The sequence below is a fragment of the Saccopteryx leptura genome, chromosome 7 (genome assembly GCF_036850995.1).
Source record: "Saccopteryx leptura isolate mSacLep1 chromosome 7, mSacLep1_pri_phased_curated, whole genome shotgun sequence".
Classification (NCBI taxonomy): domain Eukaryota; kingdom Metazoa; phylum Chordata; class Mammalia; order Chiroptera; family Emballonuridae; genus Saccopteryx; species Saccopteryx leptura.
In genome coordinates, this window is record NC_089509.1 from 76,116,016 (window position 1) to 76,132,536 (window position 16,521).

The window sequence follows — 16,521 nt, forward strand, 5'->3', positions numbered from 1 at the left end:
CGAATCATTCATTAGTGTAACCTGCATTTTGTATTATATAACATGACAGTTAGATTTTAAAAGGGCTAAAAGAGAGTATGCTAGTCCTTTTTATAACTATGCTCAGAAGTCCTTTTTCACATTTTATTGCAACTGTGACATTGAACATGACTTCACAAGGAAAATCTCAGGCTAGCACAAATTCACCTCCTGATGTGAGGGGATAGGTGTGTATGCTGAGATAGAGGGAATTTGGAGACCGTTGGACATTTGAATTTGTTCTTCAATTTTCTATTCATTTGCATTTTCCATTTAAATTCTGGGTTGTCTTGTTCTACCAACTTTTAAGAGCTTTTGCTATATCACAGATATCCGTCAGTTATACCATATTCTTTGCCTAAATGTGTTGTTTCTGTTGAATTTGTTTATAATCTTTATGCCACACATGTTTATTTGAACTTGGTCAAATATATTATACATGTAAATTTTTAGATTGTCTAGTATTTCTATGTATTTTTATTTTAAGTATTTAATCAGTCTGTAATTCAAGTTTGTATGTGTTGTAGGGTCATGGTCCAGGTTTAGTTTTTTCAGATGATTGGCCGATTAAGCCAGTACCATGTTTTCTATATAGCATCCTTTTCCCACTGAATTGAGATACCACATTTGTATCTCAAATTCTAGGTTATCTATTCTGTTGAACTGAACTGTTTTGTTTTTAAATCATTTTTTAGTGTACCATTCAGCAGTGTGAAGTACATTCATTGTTGTGCAACCATCACCACCATCCAGAATCTTTTCATCTTCCCCATTTTTCTTCACCCCCAGCACTACTCTTCCCCTTCCTGCAACTACCATTCTACCTTCTGTCTCTGTGAATTTCACTACTCTAAGTACCTCATATGACAAAAATCATACAGTATTTATTTCTTTTTTAACTGGCTTATTTCATTTAACATAATGTCCTCACGGTTTATCTGTGTTGTTGTAGGGTACTTCAAAATGTACTTCCTTTTTAAGGCTAAATAATATTACATTGTGAGTATATACCACATTATCTTTACTCATTTATCCAGCAATGGACACTTGGGTTGTTTCCATTTTTTGGCTGTTGTGAATAATATGGTTATGAACATCAGCATAGAAATATAGTATATGAGTCCCTTCTTTCAATTCTTTTGGATATAGATCTAATTGAATTATTTTATCTATTTATATGCCAACATCATACTCATTCCTAAACATTTCATAGATTTTGGTTCTATGTAATAAGAATAGTTTCATCATTTACATTTCTAGATGTGTATTGCTACTACAGAAAAGTTATTGATTTTATTGCATCCAGTCACTTTAGTAAATTCTTGTGTTATTTCCAATAGAATTTTATCATAGTTTCTTGGGATTTCTAGATAGTATGTATCACTCTCTGATACCTTTACTGATTGAAATTATTATTGTATTTATTTACAATGATATTTCCTATTAGTTGTTAGAAAATAATTTTTATCAAAGTTAAGTATTTTTTTATATATCCATCTTACAGTTTTATTAGCAGGGGCTGCTGGGGTTTTTTAGAATGTCTTTTAGCACTACTTTTTTTATTATATTGATTATATAGTTTTTTTATGGTAATGTAAGAAGTTGTGTTAATAGATCTCTTGATATAACATTGTCTTTGTATTCTTGAAATTAAAACTTACTTGATAGTAGAGTATTATTCTTTTGAATAATTGCTGTGTTGTGTTTTATAATATTTTACTTAAAATTTGTGGTAATCACTTTGCAATATGTCCATATATCAAATCATCTTGTAGACCTAATATTAATATAATGATATAAATTATATCTCAATAAAATTGGAAGAGAAAAAAAGAGGTACTTTGATGGGAAAGCTTGAGAAATACTGTCAGAATTAATCATTTTGAAGAAAAATTCATGTTTTTATTTCAATATTTTTTATTTTAAAACATCAAAAATTTTTAAACTTAAAGTTTTTTTGTAATAGAACAATCTCTTTAATGAGCATTATCTTACAAGAAACTTACAAAGAAAAAGAAAAACTGCTTAAATTTTTTTGGGATCATAAACAGAGCTCAAAATATCATATATACTATCCTATATATATATATATTTCCCAGTCTTTATTTAAATAGTTTGAATTTTTAAAATTTATTTATTTATTTTAGAGAAAGAGGAAGGCAGAGAGACAGAGAGAAATAAACATCAATCTATTCCTGTATAAGCCCTGACCAGGGATTGAACCCTACAACCTTTGCATATAGGGACAACACTCTAACCAACTGAGCTATCCACCAGGGCTGTATTTAAATAGTTTGAAGTAAAGATAGATTAGTTAGGTTATAATATTTTCTAATTTAATTATAATTATAATTTTGAATGTCTTCTGAGAGATGTTAAAACTTCATCAATGTAAGAGGGAAAAATACCAATTTTTTCTTACAGTAATGTCCCCATATTTATAAATCTATACCTATTTTTGCTTTATAAAATTCAAAATGTCCTTTAGGGGGCACTAGATACAATAGTGAACGTATTTGATATCATGCAAATACAAATGGCAGGTGTGGGGAAGTAATGAGATGGGAGGGCAGCATCCTGTGTACCATGGTGCTCCTACTTGTCATTGGACAGCTGCGCCATGGGAAGTGTGGGCTTCCTAAGAATATTAGCCTAGATCAAGCAGTTCGTTGGCTGACAGGCACTTGGAATCTCAAACATTTTTGGACTGAGAATCCAAGATTTTCAAACTGTTATATATATTCATTTTTTTAGAATTCTCAGTTCTTTCCACTGTGTACAAGGACACAGACAAGTAAAGTCATATTTATATATACCTTGTGCAATTGTAGAATAGGCACAATTCCAGTTGCTCTCTAAGATGTATCAGTTTTATCTTTCAAGTATCCATTCAGGGTGACAACCTCATACTTTTAATCTTCCTGCTTCTAGTCTCCTCTCCTTTTCATCAATGCTCTATACTAGAGTCATTCTTTCTAAAAATAGCTGGACTATTTGCAAATTTAAATTCTTTCAGTCACACACTGTTTTAGCACAGGACAAGGTGTAAAATCTTAATCAGCACACTTGGTGCTTCACAATCTGCCGTTTAATTACCATCAGATTCTCATCTCCTCTTCCCACTTTCCATCACCCCACATTATGTGTTCAAATAAACAGATTATTATTATTTATTTTTAGGTGAGAGGAAGGGAGATAATGAGGCAGAGTCCTGCAGATGCCCCTACTGGGATCCACCCAACAGCCCCATATGGGGCTGATGCTTAAGTACCAAGTTATTTTTAGCATCTGAGGCTGATACACTTCACTGGAGTTATCTTCAGTGTGCAAGGCTATCTTGAACCACTAGAGCCACTGGCTGAGGGAGGGGAAGAGGAAGAGAAAGTTGAGATGGAGCGGAGAAAAGCAGATGGTCACTTCTCCTGTGTGCCCTGATCGGAAATCAAACCCAGGATGTTCATAGGCCAGGCAGATGCTCTATTCACTGAACCACCAGCCAGGACCCAGATGATTGTTATATAGTTTAAAAACATTTACATATAGTGAATTATATTGTTTTTTAGTGTAGAGTTCTAAAAATTGTGACAAATGTATATGATTATGCCTGACTAGTGGGTGACACAGTGGATAGAGCTTGACCCCAAGCACTGAGGTCTCCAGATCAAAATCCTGAGGTCACCAGCTTGAACACTGGCTCATTGGGTTGAGCATGAGCTTGTCTGCTTGAGTGTGGGGTCACTGGCTTAAGTATGGGATCATAGACATGATTCTAAGGTTGCTGGCTTGAGCCCAAAGGTTGCTGGCTTGAGCCCAAGGTCTCTGGTTTATGTAAGGGGTCACCAGCTCAGTTTGAGCCACCTGGTCAAGGCACATATGAGAAGCAATCAATGACAACTAAAGTGAAGCAACTACAAGTTGATGCTTCTCATCTCCTTCCTTCCTTTATCTCTCCCTTCCTGCCTCTTTTTTCTTTTTTTCTAAAATCAATTTTTAAAAATATATATGATTATTTAACCATAACAGTAATCACAATACAGAAAAGTTTCATCACCACCAAAAATTACTTCACGGTTTCCCCTTTGTAGTCAAGCACTATCCCTATCCCAGCCTCTGGTAACCTCTGATCTGTGTTTTGTCCCTACAGCTTTACCTTTTCCAGAATGTCATGTAAGTAGATTCCTACAGTATATTGCCTTTTGAGTATGGTTTCTTTCACTTATCTGGGCCAACTCACTCTAATCAAGCTATTGCTGAAGGAGGAGAGGAGAAGAGAGAGAGAGAAGCAAGAGGGGGAGGGGTGGAGAAGCAGATGGTTGCTTCTCCTATGTGCCCTGACCAGGAATCGAACCTGGGATGTCCACACGCCAGGCCAATGCTTTACCACTGAGCCAAGTTGTGAGGGCCAAAAATTCAACTCATTTTTAACTTCTTTATCGACACAACATGACCATTCCAGGCAGAGATAGGCATCATCTTTCCTATATTACTACAGTGTGCTGCAATAAGCAAACTATGGCCTGTAGGCTACATCCAATAGGCCCAAATCCTGCAACCCCTGCCCCCATGTGTTTAAATACTTGAAACTAAGAAAAACTTTACAATTTTTTTCATTTTAGAAAAATTTATATATATATATATATATATATATATATATATATATATATATATATATATATATATATTTAATTAGCTTTACATTTTTAGAGTTGCTAAGAGAGAGAGAAAGAAAGGGACAGAGGGACAGAATATGTGACAGAAACAATATGTAGCCCACAAAACTTCAAATATTTACAAGTTGCTCTTACAGAAAAAATTAGTCATCTCCTATTCTATTTGGCTGTGAAATCTTTGTATTCCCAGCATCTAGCTACATCAGTTAGAGTTTAGTTAGAAACCAAGTTAGGTTTTTCAACATGGGTTTGGTTGGACTTTTTTTTTTTTTAATAGAGGAATGGTTAGAAGTGTGAGAGGGGCAGAGAGGTAAGACTGTTTCCCATGGACTATGAGCCAACACTTCTATTGGCCTGGGAGGCTTTGCAGCCACAAGAAACAAACAAACAAAAAGAATGGTACTCAGCTAATTCCTGCCTTCTGATCTCACATGCATGCCTTTAATGGCAGACTCTAACCAGAACCAAACTGGCAATGGACTTTGGAAAATGTTTTCTAGCTATTATTCTCAGTGGTTCAAGGAGGAACATAAAATTGTGAAAGTATAGATAACTGTCATAAATATCAGGCACATTGACATGATGTCTTGCATATTGCTGGTTCTTAGAAAAGGTTTATTGAATTAAATTGAATGAACATTTTGGGCCCTGGATGGTTCACTCAGTGGTAAAGTGTCAGCCCAGCATGTGGATATCTCAGGTTCTATTCCCAAGCACACAGGAGAAGCGACTATCTGCTTCTCCACCCCTCTTCCTTCTCTTCTCTCTGCCCCCCCACCCTCTCTCTCTCCTTCTCTCACAATCATGGCTCAATTGGTTTGAGCAAGTTGACCCCGGGAGCTGAGGATGGCTCCAATGGCCTTGACTCTGTCACTGAAATAGCTCGGTTGAGAAGCAACTGAGCAGTGGCCCTAGATGGGCAGAGCATCGCCCCCTAGTGGGCTTGCCAGGTGAATCTTGGTTGGGTTGCATGTGGGAGTCTGTCTCTCTGCCTCCCCTCCTCTCACTAAAAAGGAAAAATAAGAAACTCACAGCGGATTGGAGGAAATTTCACTTCAAGAAAAAAGGAGCCATGGCAACAAGATGTGAAAGCAAATGGCATTTGGGGGGAATTTTTAAAGTTCTTAAGTTTCTAAAAAGTACAATAAATTTTATTTTTTTATAAAACACATTTAGTGTGTGTGTGTGTGTGTGTGTGTGTGTGTGTGTGTGTATATATATATATTATGAACTTTAATTTAACCCAGGGACAAAATTCCATGATTAGAATTTTAGAACAATTTTATTGCATGTATTAAAATACAAGTACTTAAATTGGCCCTTGAAAAGATTATGTTCTTAACATTAACTTTATACTCAACACCATTTGTTAAAAGAGTAACATTTCTTGCCCCCTAACCCCACATTGACCTCACCCCACATGTCACATTATGTTCCAAATGCAAGCCTGGGACATGCATGCTCAATGCTCTATTCTTAATAGAGTCAGTGGGAATTCTGGGTGGCTGTGTACTACTGATCAAACTTGACTTGAGGTTCCAACTGACTAATTTCTCTATCAAGTTTCACAAGCTGTATATACCAATCACATTTTGCATAGAGGGAGGAGTACATATAAAAATGGCCTCTTACTACACTCTTAGTTTTCATTTAAGCAAAAGGAATTAGATAAAATGAAGATTTAAAATGACATCCTTATTTTTAAATTAGTAATGTACATAAGTCTGCCACAATTAGCACCCAAAATCAGTGTGACCTTTATGGCAGCTGGTGATGCTCTAATATTTCTGAGTAGTACATAAAAGGTGAAAGGGCGTATCTCCTTTCAATGTGCATATGTAACTGCAATAAGTATTAATAGGAGTACATACTTGTGGGTAATCCTGGAATGTATATCTATATTTATAATTAGGAATAGTTATGTGAATTTGATATAAATATCTGTCATCAGTGGTGTTTGATTATCAATTTCCCTTGTACATTTTGTGAGCACTATAAGCTTATGGTAGACTCTTAGGTTTTGTAACATGTATTGAAAGAATGTTTAGAATTTTAAAAAATGTCTTCATGTGCAAAAATATTTGTTCAGAATCCATAAATTTAAATGTGCAGGTGTTTTTAATTTGTTTTATTTTGCAAAGCTATAGCAAATGATGAGACATTGTAAAATCTGAATGTAATTTTGTGTATGAAATTTAATTCCTAACTGCCTGTTTCTGTAACTCCAGAAAAAAACTCCAAGAGCAGAGGGAGGTGGCTCTACGATATTCTGTTGCTGTCTGAACAGATTTTCCAGCTTCCTTTCATTTTTCTTTCTTTGCATGGCTTTTTGATTATCCTCATTCCCTGCCTCCTTCAGCTATATGCCATAATTAGTGGGGAGAAGTGAAAACAAACAAAAAAGCATGTTTGTGAGAAGGATTTTTGGTGGTTTTCACTTTCTCCTTTATGTTTTTCTGCATTGTTTGAGGTTTATAAGCATTAAAAAAAATGAAAATGTTTTTTCTTTTTTTTTTTTTAATGTTTTTTTCTGATCACAAAAGCCACTAGCATTAACATTCCAGAAATGTTAAGGACTCAATTAGTAGAATTGTTAATTAATGTTCAGGGAAGCCTAGTATCTCTGTTATTATATTAAAATTCAAATAAATTAATTTGACTTGTTTATGATGTTGCTCTTCCTAGGACATGTTTATGAAATAATTCACTAGATTTTAGGAAGCTCTTTACATTTCATATGTCAAACAAAATAACTCCTTTCTTTACTAGATTGTCACTGTGAGTGCAGGAACCATACCTGTTTCCTTCTTTAGATGGAATAGAGCCATATTCCTATATCTTTTATCTTCAGTAACTATTTGTTGATTTAACAGATATGGCACTCTTACAAATCAGGTTAAGAAAAGTTCCAACGGAAAAGTTGGCAAAGTACATGACATACATTTTTATGTGAGTATAATGTAATGCAGTACATTATTTCACAAAGAAAGGACACATGGCTGATAATCATGAAAGGTATATTACCTCAGTAAGAAGCAAACTATAAAAATGTAAATAACTGATCTATCCTTTTTTTCAATGTTCAAAACAGTTGCTTATGCTCAGCATTGGCAAGTGAACAGAGAAAAATGGGCACTTTTATTCTCTTTGGATAAAATGAAAATTACTCATTTCATCCCGGAAAGTAGTTTGGAAATATGTTTCAAATGTAATATATAGAGAGCATTTGATCCCACAATTCTGTCTCTAGGAATTTATCTTAAGCTGATAATCAAGTGTGGTAAAATTTTTATGTAAGAATGTTTCTGGCAGTATTGATTATTATTTAGAAGAATTAGAACTCTAAATATCCATCAGTTCTTCGCTATTGTGAACAATGCTGCCATAAACATGGGAGTACATTTCTCCTTTTGAAACAGTGCTATGGTGTTCTTGGGGTATATTCCTAAAAGTGGGATAGCTGGGTCAAAAGGCAGTTCAATTTTTAATTTTTTGAGGAATCTCCATACTGTTTTCCATAGTGGCTGCACCAGTCTGCATTCCCACCAGCAGTGCAGGAGGGTTCCCTTCTCTCCACACCCTCTCCAGCACTTGTTCTGTGTCATTTTGTTGATAAGCGCCATTCTGACTGGTGTGAGGTGATATCTCATTGTGGTTTCAATTTGAATTTCTCTAATGATTAGTGATGTTGAGCATTTTTTCATATGCCTATTGGCCATCTGTATGTCCTCTTTCAGTGGACGAGTGGATTAAAAAGCTGGTACGTATATACAATGGGATACTATGGGGCCATGAAAATGAAGGAAATCTTACCTTTTGCAACAACATGGATGGACATAGAAACTATTATGTTAAGTGAAATAAGCCAGGCAGAGAAAGAAAAATATCATATGACCTCACTCATTTGAGGAATTCAAGGAACAATGAGAACTGAGGAATGAAATTAAGACAGAGGAGAGATTAAAGGGACCAGAGGAAAAGAGAACAGAGGGAAAGGGGATGATAGGATGGGATAAAGCTGAAAGAAAGGGGGGAGGGCGCTATGGGGAGGGGGCTAGGGAGGTGTTGAGGGGAATACAGGGGAGGGGGGATGCATTCGGGGCAACACTAGACTCTATGTAAACATAATAAATTAAAATCAATTAAAATAAATAAATAAATATTCATCAATAGAGATTTATTAAATAAACAATTTTCATTTATTTAATGAAATTCTATGCAACCATTAAAGTGATGATCTATATTTATTGATCTGTAAAAATATTAATATATTATTGAGTAAAAAGCAGTTTACAATATAGCATGTGTTATATGATCTGCATAACAAGTTCAACAGACTTGTGCTATAAAAGACCAGATAGTAAATTTCTTTTTTAAGTTTTCTTTATTTATTGATTTTACAGAGAGGGAAGTAGGGGGTAGGGGGAACAAGGAGTATCAATTCAGTTTCTTCACTTTAGTTGTGCATTGATTGCTTGTTGTATGTGCCTTGACCTGGCAACCCCCGGTCAAGGGGGTTGAACTAGTGACCTCAGTGTTCCAGGTCGAAGCTCAATCCACTGTGTCACCATAGGACAAGACAGGTAGTAAATCTTTTATTTTTATTTATTTTTTAAGATATTGTTTATTCATTTTAGAGAGAAGGGAGAGTGAGAATTGGGGGGGCAGGAAGTATCAACCCCCATATGTACCTTGCCCAGGCAAGCCCAGGGTCTCACACCAGTGACCTCAGCATTCCAGGTCGACACTCTATCCACACTGGGTTACCACAAGTCAGGCCAGACAGGTAGTAAATCTTTTCAGTTTTGCCAGTCATACAGTCTCTGTCATACTACTCAACTCTCCTGTTAGAGTGAAAAAGTCGCTATGGACAATGTATAAACCAGTGAGCATGGCTATGTTCCAGTAAATCTTTATTTACAAAAACAAGCCTCCATGGTAGCTTGCTGACCTCTACTATACATATAAAAGTATGTAGGGAGAGAGAGAAAGATTACACATTAAAAAAAAAAAAATGTTCACCCAAATGTTGACTATAGTATGGCTTTGTGGAGGTTATTCTGGATGGTTTTACTTGCTACTTTAGTTTTCTGTATTGCTTGATTTTTATAGGCATTAATATGATATCTTATTTTATAAACAGAGTTTGTTTACCCTTCAGAAAAACAGGCTCATAGGATAATATGCCTGAGATTCTGTTTCTGAGAGTTCCGTTTCTAAGCTCTTTCCTACATATTAAATACAGTAGTATTTAAATATAGTTCACCATTTTATCTTGTGTAAAATCATCCAATGCCTGCATTGTTGTAGTTGCCTCTTTAACAATATTCTTCTTCCTGGTTTTCTAGTCCTTCATCTTCCTGTTACACACACAGTTGCCAGCTTTACCCAACTATGTTTGTAAATCTACAATTCTGTTACCTAGGTTGTCTGGAATCTATCAGAAGTAAACCAGTTTTGTAATAAAAATAAAGACCCACACATGTGCGCATGTGCACCACATACCTGTCTTGGCTCTCCTATTTGTGAAAGCTTACTGGCTTCTCTTCCTGCTCTCTTCCAATGGAACCTCAAGGTTCTGTCCTGATTCTCTACTCTTACAACATTGTTTCCTTTGGCATTCCAATGAGTTCAGACACCAGCTCCATGTAAGGACTCATCTGGACATTTGTAGAAGTAGGTGACATGTAGCCAATTCTGTCTTGGGAATTTATTTAAATCCATACTTAGTTACAATAACCCGTTGCCCATTACTACTTTGATCTCTTTATGTAGGTTTTAACTTTCCATCAAGCTCCTCTTATATATGTGCCAAGTTTAGATTTACTAACTCAGATTTAACATCTGGCTCACCACAATCTACCTAGATTGTACACCTAGATTTCAATATCAGCCTCTTGATGAGGCACTTTGGTGTCTTCTTGATGTATTGATATATGCAGAAAAAGAGAAGAGTAGAAGTAGAGAAACAAGTTAGTTGTAGTAGTCTTGGCAAGATTTGATGGTGGCTCTAACTTGTTACACTGTAGGGAAAATAGAAAGAAGTAGCTGGCCTGACCTTTGGTGGTGCAGTGGATAATGTGTTGACCTGGAATGCTGAGGTCGCCAGTTTGAATCCCTGGGCTTGCCTGGTCAAGGAACATATGGGAGTTGATGCTTCCTGCTCCTCCTCCTATTCTCTCCCTTCTTTCTCTCTCTCTCTCTACCCTCTCTAAAATGAATAAATTAATAAAAGTTTTATTTTTAAAAAAGAAAGAAGTAGCTGGGTTCTGGGATTTTAATGAAACTAAACATTTGGTGGTGGACTAGATTTGGAGAGGAGAAGGAAAGGGTTCTTCAAAGATAACTCCCAGTTTTCTGGTGTGTACACATGGGGAATGGTGGCTATCATCATCTGTTGAGAAAGGAAAGTGAAGAGTGAAAAATCTGAGGATTTTTCCAGGCCCAGGGCAGAGGGGTATTTCTGGCAGAAGAAACAATATTAGCCAAAGCTTGAGGGCATGTAAATAATCAGTGTTTTCTGAAAATCACAAATATCCAGTGTTCAATAGTGTGAGACATGGAGTAAGGAATGGTCTTCAGTCCCATGCTAATCAGTTTTTGCCTTATCCTTAGAAATTAGCTGTCCCCAGATGTTTAGATTCATATCCAATTTATGAGTCCAGTATAGAATTGCCTGCTTTTATCTTGCTAAGTAAAATATTAAAGCAATAATAAAATCATTATTTTACTTAAAATCAGATCTCTTAAAATAGAATTTATTTTTCATTTGGCAATGGTGATAAAATAAATCTTAGAGTCAACATAGAAATTACTGTAATTATTGTAAAGCTTTAATTTTTAACTAATGAAGAATTACTGAAAATGAATAAACACTAAACTTCAATTTGAAGAGAGGAACCCAGAGGCTAACTACTTCAACACCTTAGAAAAACAGCCACAAATCACCAGTCAAGTAGAGAACTCGAGCAATGAAGAATAATAGTAACAGCATTGCTGAGCCTTACCGTATGATAACATGTTTAAAAGAGCTTGGCAAATGACTGGACTTCCACTGTCATAGATGGAACAATGATTTATGCTGAGTAAATAGGACAAATGCTGTAACTGCTTTTTTTCCTGAAGATGTGCTAGGAAGGGATTTATATTCATGTGGTACTTTTAGATTATAAAATTTTAAATTTTAAATGCCCATTTCAAAAGGTGGATCTTCAGTATGAATCATTATTAAGAAATTTTCTTAATATTTTATTTACACACATTTACAAATGTCCATCAATACTCCTCTCATGAACAGTCCAGAAGGCAATGGTCTGAATTGTCCAAATATTCTCTTCCTCTTTTGCGACATTATTATAATTTTTCCTCTTTGTTCCATTGTTTTTTGTTAAGAAGACATTGAAAACTGAACACTAGGTATTTTCTCATATTTCAGGAATAGCACCAGAATTGACATAACTTTAAATTATATTATGAAGGAAGCTAAAGAACATATAAATCATGCCAAAAATACTTAGGATTGGGAGGACTGGATGCCAGGGAATTGGTAATTCGATCCAAAGCCTGTCACCTGTTAAAATTTATCCTGGGTCAGTAATGACTGAAAGTCATCACGACCTGACAGGTGTTCAGGATTGCGTGTAAAATGAAGTGGCAGACTCAGTATAGTTCCTATTTGACACGTGTATGCATTACTGAAACCGCTGCTGCATTAATTGATAACTATGCTGGCAATCTTGATTGAGGTGCCAAGGACTAACTGGCCTGAACTCTCTTCACCCCAACTAATGTGTGTTTTTAAATAGGCTCAAGTGTGCTTGTATAGTAGGAAAGTGTGTTTGGGCCTAGATTACTTTTACTCCTAAAACTGACCATCTGCATTTCTTCACAGTAGAGTCCTTTATTGAAAAAAAAAATCTGAGTCTTTTCCCACTTGGTGAAATGTTTTGTCTATCTCCTGAATCATCATATAATATAAAGCATTAAGTTGCTGCTACTTACCAGCCCCAGGGATAAGTAGATCCATCCCCCTAATTCTCTCCTTGGAATTTAATTTAGAAGCATCAGTACTCTCTTTTTTATTTTTTTTCTTATTGTAAGTTCTTTATATTATACAGTGTGTCCGTAAAGTCATGGTGCACTTTTGACTGGTGAGAGGAAAGCAATAAAAGACGATAGAAATGTGAAATCTGCACCAAATCAAAGGAAAACTAACTCTCCCAGTTTCATACCTATTCAGTGCAGTTTGATGTGGGCTCACACACAGATTTTTTAGGGCTCCTTAGGTAGCTATCCCGTATAGCCTCTACAGACTCGTCACTGACTGATGGCCTACCAGAACGAGGTTTCTCCACCAAACTGCCAGTTTCCTTCAACTGCTTATCCCACAGAGTAATGTTATTCCTATGTGGTGGCGCTTCATTATAAACGCGCCGATATTCACGTTGCAGTTTGGTCACAAATTCGAATTTAGCAAGCCACAGAACACACTGAACTTTCCTCTGTACCATCCACATCTCAACTGGCATGGCCATGGGCTGCTCCGCTGTATACAGTGTTACGTCATCATCTACGCATGCGCACATGCTGCCACATCATCCTACAGAAACTGAGAGGGTTTTCCATTTATTTGGTGCAGATTTCATATTTCTATCGTCTTTTGTTGCTTTCCTATGACCGGTCAAAAGTGCACCATGACTTTACAGACACACTGTATATTTTATATATCAGATAATTTACAAATATCTTACTGTCTTTAATAATTGAACAATGGACCAATAATTTCTTCTGACCAGGACAGTAGTAAGCTGAAAACAAAATTCTTCTTTACCTCTTTTCTGAGAATAATATTTATTTTCATTAATCCAGAGCTGCAGCACCAGAAATTATTTCAATCAACTCCTTTGTGATGACAGCTTACTGTGTGCAGTTGAAAGCCAGTCAATTTGTCAATCATCTCAGAAGCATTCTTGCTCGCATTGTGCATGGCAGTCATCCTGGCACTTTGCTCACTCATGGTGAATTCCTTCAGAGAACAGTAGATGATGTTGGCCAGATTGTATTCCTGGTAATTCTGCAGCATGTCAGCATCAATGGCATGATAGATACTCACACTCTCAGCACTTGCAATGGTATTAAGGGAAAAGATGGGCTTTTCTTCTGTCTTGTAGCAGATGACAGACTTGAATCGATTAAAGACAATAGACTTTCATCAAATTTATATCCAGAATTTGATAATTCCAGGACAATAACTGATGCACCTCCAAAAGTAGAGGGTTTTCTTCCCATTTCTTTGAATGTGACCAGAAACTGGTCAGAATGAGTCCTATGAAGTATGCCCTTACTTTAATCACCAATTCCAACCATCTTCACTTCTTCTTCTGCTGCTGTGAACATAGCCACCTCACTTTTCATCTGTTTAACAATGGAGGAATGGGTATCACATTAAGACCTCTATTGGAAGACACACAGATAGGGGGTGCTTCTTCTTGTGTTCAGGCACCTCAACATCAGCCTTTTCACACAGAGCCAATGACCCTGTTTCATACACCCGGGCCAGTTCCAGCTCCCTCTCAGCTCAGGCACATTTTGCTCTGCTGTCATTTTCATAGACTTGGAATTTTCTGGATGTTTTTTATTGTTTCAGATGCCTGGACAAATCTTTCAGTGTTGCCATATTTTGAGCTTGGATCTAGTGCAGCTACATGGCCCAGGCCAAGACCCCAGTGATGCCCACCTGACAGAACATGGTGGCATTGGCCCTGCTGAAGCAACATCAATGAGCTCTTCAATGTATAAGAATATACAGCATAACCACTCATTATTGAACACTACTGAATTAATTGTTTTTTAAGGAAGTTAGTGTTTGCCATTTAAAAAATTGTTGCTTTATATGTTAGAGAGTCAGAAGTAAAAGAAGCCCACCTAATCCTCCCTTGTTGGTACTGGATAAAGAAGAGAAGAAAGGAAAGGGCTGATCCTCACTAGTATCATGTAGTGAGGAGAACAACTTTTTTTTCCTCATGAGAGCATCATGATGATAATGTGGGTCTGTCATGAATGTGAGTCCTCAACCATGCTAGCAACAAGATTTTAGCCAGGTGGAACAACAAGCAGATTTTTAATAATAATATAATAATTTTGTGCTGTTTAGGAGATCACTTAGGTGATCCTTGATTAGTGGTTATGTAGTCTCCTAAATTTAACTAGCAAATTATTCTCTCCTCTACAGCTCCTTCCAGAATGCTAAGGAAAGGCTAAAAAAAAAAAGGTGGATCTTAAATGCATCTGTTAAGAGGCAGAAATAATAAAGGCAAGAAGTATAAATTGGTTTTTCAATAGAGACAGTAAACATAACTGTATTTCCAGAGTCTTGCCTCAGGGTTAACAATGAATGTATCTTTGCAGATAGGCTGGCCAGAGTTGCCAGAGTACAGACATACCTTCTGACCATGGGGCAAAACCAGTTTTTCTATTTGTAGAATAAATTGATTAATTCATTTGCAGTATGCATTTATAAACTGCACCATTCATAGACTTGACAGTAACAGATTGGGCATCAATTATAAATGAATTATTCAGTTTTGCTTTGTTGATTTTGTACATTTCAGGCAGTCCCCAACTATGCTATGTACTTCTTCTGCCCTCATTTCTTTGCTTGTGCTCTCCTATTTCCCTGGAATCTGCTCCCTTTCTTTCTCCCTTCTTCCCTATCCTCCATCCACAACTCTCTCCTGGACAGTTAAACTTCTGACTCATCTTTCTAGGTCTAAAGTACATGTAGATTCTTCTCTAAAGTACATGTAGACCTCTCACTATCTCTCCCCAGCCATATCCACTTTCCGTCCAAGGAAGTATTCATTTTTCTTTCCACACACTTAGCAAATCTGTTATAGCTGGTTGCATTTAATTTGTGGATTTATCAAAAAATAGATTATGGTGTGTTTAACATAGTAGACACTCAGACATATTTATTGTGTGAATGATTGAATGAGTAATTAGGGCTTTATTCTTTTAATTTTGTAGTATTTAAATGAATGTTTTGTCTCATAATTAGGTAAACTCTAAAGACTGAGAGAAATATCTCAGTGACACATTTAAGTATATATTTTTGTTTCTAATGAACTTAATTTTAAAAAACATTGACCATAATTTTATTGACTATGGATTTAGTTTTTATAATTGTTAGTTTGTATATACAGTGTGTCCGTAAACTCATGGTGCACTTTTGACCTGTCACAGGAAAGCAACAAAAGACGACAGAAATGTGAAATCTGCACCAAATCAAAGGAAAACTCTCCCAGTTTCATACCTATTCAGTGCAGTTCGATGTGGGCTCATGCACAGATTTTTTTAGGGCTCCTTAGGTAGCTATCCCATATAGCCTCTACAGACTCATCACTAACTGATGGCCTACCAGAACAGGGTTTCTCCACCAAACTGCCGGTTTCCTTCAACTGCTTATCCCACCCAGTAATGTTATTCCTATGTGGTGGCGCTTCGTTATAAATGCACCGATATTCACGTTGCACTTTGGTCCTGGATTCGAATTTAGCGAGCCACAGAACACACTGAACTTTCCTCTGTATCATCCACATCTCAACTGGCATGGCTGTGGGCTGCTCCGCTGTATACACGGTGTTACATCATCATCTGCGCATGTGCACATGCTGCCACATCATCCTACAGAAACTGGGAGGGTTTTCCTTTTATTTGGTGCAGATTTCACATTTCTATCGTCTTTTGTTGCTTTCCTGTGACCAGTCAAAAGTGCACCATGACTTTACAGACACACTGTATATGTTAAAAATATAACCAATGGAATTTTTTTCTT

General features: G+C 36.3%; 1 pseudogene; it reads right to left on the reverse strand.

The window, feature by feature from the left end:
- Positions 1-13,547: 13,547 nt before the first annotated feature.
- On the reverse strand, positions 13,548-14,436 carry LOC136378653 (ATP synthase subunit gamma, mitochondrial-like; annotated as a pseudogene).
- Positions 14,437-16,521: the final 2,085 nt, after the last annotated feature.